General features: G+C 49.6%; 1 pseudogene; it reads left to right on the top strand.

The window, feature by feature from the left end:
• Positions 1-206: 206 nt before the first annotated feature.
• On the top strand, positions 207-2,654 carry LOC116093455 (annotated as a pseudogene).
• The last annotated feature ends 986 nt before the right edge of the window (positions 2,655-3,640 follow it).

The following is a 3,640-nucleotide window of genomic DNA, read 5'->3' as shown; positions in this document are numbered from 1 at the left end:
TAGTTCCAGAAATGAACCAGGAGCCGGCATCCCGAGACTCCATGGGAGCAGGAGCAGTATAATGGAACACCAGGCCATGGAGACTAAGAAACCGGTCACCCAAGTCTGTGGAAACCAGCAGCGGCAGGCACCCAGTGCTAACTTTGAGAGCTGTGTTCCAGGATGGAAGGCATGTTCAGCAGGCTGCAGTACTGGGAAGAGCCGAGATGCCTCGCCAATTCCCCAAGTTGAACATGTCCGATTTGGACGAACGTGTCAGGCTGTTCGCGGAGAAGATGTTTGCTAAGGTGCTCCGAGAAGAGGACAGCAAAGATGTTATGTCCCTGTTTACTGTCCCCGAGGACTGTCCCATCAGACAGAAGGAAGCCAAGGAAAGGGAGCTACAGAAGGAGCTGGCAGAGCAGAAGTCTGGAGACAGCAAAAAGAAAGAAGAATTTCAAGATGATCTAGTTGCAGCCTTTGTCCCTGCAGATGCCAACACAACAAGACTGGAAAGGTCCTCTAACTGCCAGTCCCGCCATGTCTCCTGTAACCTCTCTGGTCCCTGGAGCTACTTCTAAGCCTGGGCCAGCACCCTATGCTATGCCTGAGTATCAGCAGGTCACCATCAGTGGAGATTACTGTGCAGGGATCACTGTGGAAGACTATGAGCAGGCTGCCAAGAGCCTAGCCAAGGCCCTGATGATGCAGGAGAAGTATGTACGGCTTGCCTATCACCGCTTCCCACGGACCACAGCCCAGAACCTGCTCATCAAGAGGAAAGTGTACCTTTGGAAGAGGGGCTCTCGGACTTCTACCCTCCCCAACTGCTCCAGAAGGACCCTTATTGCCTGGACAATGCAACCCCTCAACCTGGGCTACCTGGTCTTCATGCAGGGAGGTGTTCTCTTTGTGTATGACAATCAGGTGATGTTGGAATGCCAGGAGCCCCACAGCCTGCCCTACCTTGACCTGGAGACCTACATCGTGGACATGAGCCATATTCTGGCACTCATCACTGATGGCCCCACGAAAACCTATTGTCACCAACGACTGAACTTACTGGAATCCAAGTTTAGCCTTCATGAGATGTTAAATGAAATGTCAGAGTTCAAGGAATTAAAGAGTAACCCCCACAGAGACTTTTATGACGTGAGAAAGGTAGACATGCACATTCATGCAGCAGCCTGCATGAATCAGAAGCACTTGCTGCGTTTCATCCAGCACTCGTACCAGACAGAACCTGACAGAACCGTGGCTGAGAAGCTAGGTCAGAAGATCACCCTGCCGCAGGTGTTCGACAGCCTGCACATGGACTCCTTCGATCTCACGGTAGATTTGCTTGATGTTCATGTAGGCTGCCAGACATTTCACTGCTTTGACAAGTTCAACTCCAAGTACAACCCCGTGGGGGCCAGAAAGCCCCAAGACCTGTATCTGAAAACTGAGAACTACCTGGGGGGAGAGTACTTTGCTAGCATGGACAAGGAAGTAGCCTGGGAGCTGGAGGATAGCAAGTACCAGTACTCGGAACGGCGACTCTCCATCTATGGTTGCAATCCCAAGGAGTGGTCTAGCCTGGCCCACTGATTCATTCAGCATAAGGTCTACTCACCCAACATGCCCTGGATCATCCAGGTGCCCCGGATCTATGACATATTTAGGTCCAAGAAACTACTGCCAAACTTTGGGAAGATGCTGGAGAACATATTCCTGCCCCTTTTCAAGGCTACCATCAACCCTCAAGATCATCAGGAGCTTCACCACTTCTTTAAATACATGACTGGGTTTGACAGTGTGGATGATGAATCAAGCACAGTGACCACATGTTCTCAGACAAGAGTCCCAGCCCAGACCTCTGGACCAGTGAGCAGAACCCACCCTATAGTTACTACCTATACTGCATGTATGCCAACATCACGGTGCTGAACAACCTCTACAGGGAACGAGGCCTGAGTACGTTCCTGTTCCGGCCACGTTATGGGGAGGCCGGCCCCATCACTCACCTAGAGTCTGCCTTTCTGACTGCAGACAACTTTTCCCACGGGCTGCTCCTCAAGAAGAGTCCTGTTCTGCAGTACCTCTACTACTTTGCTCAGATCCCTATTGCCCTGTCTCCTCTCAGTAACAACCGCCTGTTTCTGGAATATTCCAAGAACCCACTTCGGGAATTCCTGCACAAGGGGTTGCACGTATCTCTCTCTACCAAAGACCCCATGCAGTTTCACTACACCAAGGAAGCACTCATGGAGGAGTATGCCACCGCGGCCCAAGTGTGGAAGCTGAGGACATGTGACCTGTGTGAGATCGCCAAGAACAGTGTGCTGCAGAGCGGCCTCTCACATCAGGAAAAGCAGAAGTTTTGGGGTCAGAATTATTACAAGGAAGGACCGGAGGGCAATGACATCTGAAAGACAAATGTCGCACAGATCCAGATGGCATTCCTCTAAGAGACTCTGTGTAATGAGTTCAGCTTTCTGTCTGATGCCATGAAGTCGAAAGAGATCACAGCCCTGACCAAATACGCCCAGCGGTCTGCACACACTTGCCCTGTTTGGTTTAACGCCAGGTCTGCTGGGGCTAACAGTGGCCAAGATCTCAAACTGGGGCTTCCATCTCTGATGAGGACACCTCTGAAGAAATCTCAAGTTCCTGATTTTGATCGCACTCTATGAACATGCTTACTTTGTTAGCATTTCTGAGCCAGAGGCTGGCTCCCTCCCATGGGGATCTGGGAGGTGGCACTCTGTACACCGGTCCCTGATTGTCCACATCTCCTGTGATTGCCAGTGCTCATATGGTTGGGGCTGGGACATTGCAAGGCCTAATACCAAGGGACACAAGGCCTAGGTGGTGTCTGCCACACTCCTCTCAGCAGGCCCTGTAGAGTAGTAGTTCTCATTTTGGCATCTGGCTGGCTGCCTGCATAAAAACCCCCACCAAAGCTCCCTTTCATAAAGAGATTACCTTGAGAGGAAACACAAAGCTCCCCTGTTAACGATTTGTGCATTTTTAACAATGAGTTTCTTTCTCCATTAGCACCCCTCCTTCCTGTCTGGTTAGGAAGCCCAGTGCACCCTCTGAGGTCATCACTTCTGTTATTTTCCTCATCTAGGACTCAGCGAGTCATCTCAAACCATGTTCTGTGATTCCATCTCAGGGGCCACTTCTGGGCAAGGCTATGGGGCTCTTCTCACCTTTTTTTTTTTTTTTTTTTTTTTTTTTTTTTAATGAAGGCCTTTGAAAAGCACAAGACCGCTGCTCCTCCTGGCTCTAATAGCATATGACTGTAGCTGTCACCACCTACCCCAGGAGTTGGACCAGGGACTCCTCAGGGAGCGAAATGTGCTTCAGGACCCACAGGACTAGAGCCAAGTTCCTGATCCAGTCACACCCCACCCCCAACCCGCAACTCCCCTGCCTCCCCCTACTGTTTTAGGGTTCACATATTTTAAATTTTTGAAAAAGAATCACTAACACAGTAGATTTTATTTTAAAACAGATTTTTTTTTCAGAAGCTATCATGGTCCCAGGGACCAGGTAAAGTTTTTAACTTTAACATGGACTTTAGCTTTATCAGAATACTCATCTTTGCTAATAGTGCCTAGAACATAGTAGATACTCAATAAATACATATGGAGTAATTGAATGACTTTCTGTT

Source organism: Mastomys coucha, chromosome X (genome assembly GCF_008632895.1).
Source record: "Mastomys coucha isolate ucsf_1 chromosome X, UCSF_Mcou_1, whole genome shotgun sequence".
Taxonomy (NCBI): Eukaryota; Metazoa; Chordata; class Mammalia; order Rodentia; family Muridae; genus Mastomys; species Mastomys coucha.
The sequence above is the reverse complement of the archived record's forward strand: the minus strand, read 5'-3'. Positions and strand labels throughout refer to the sequence as shown.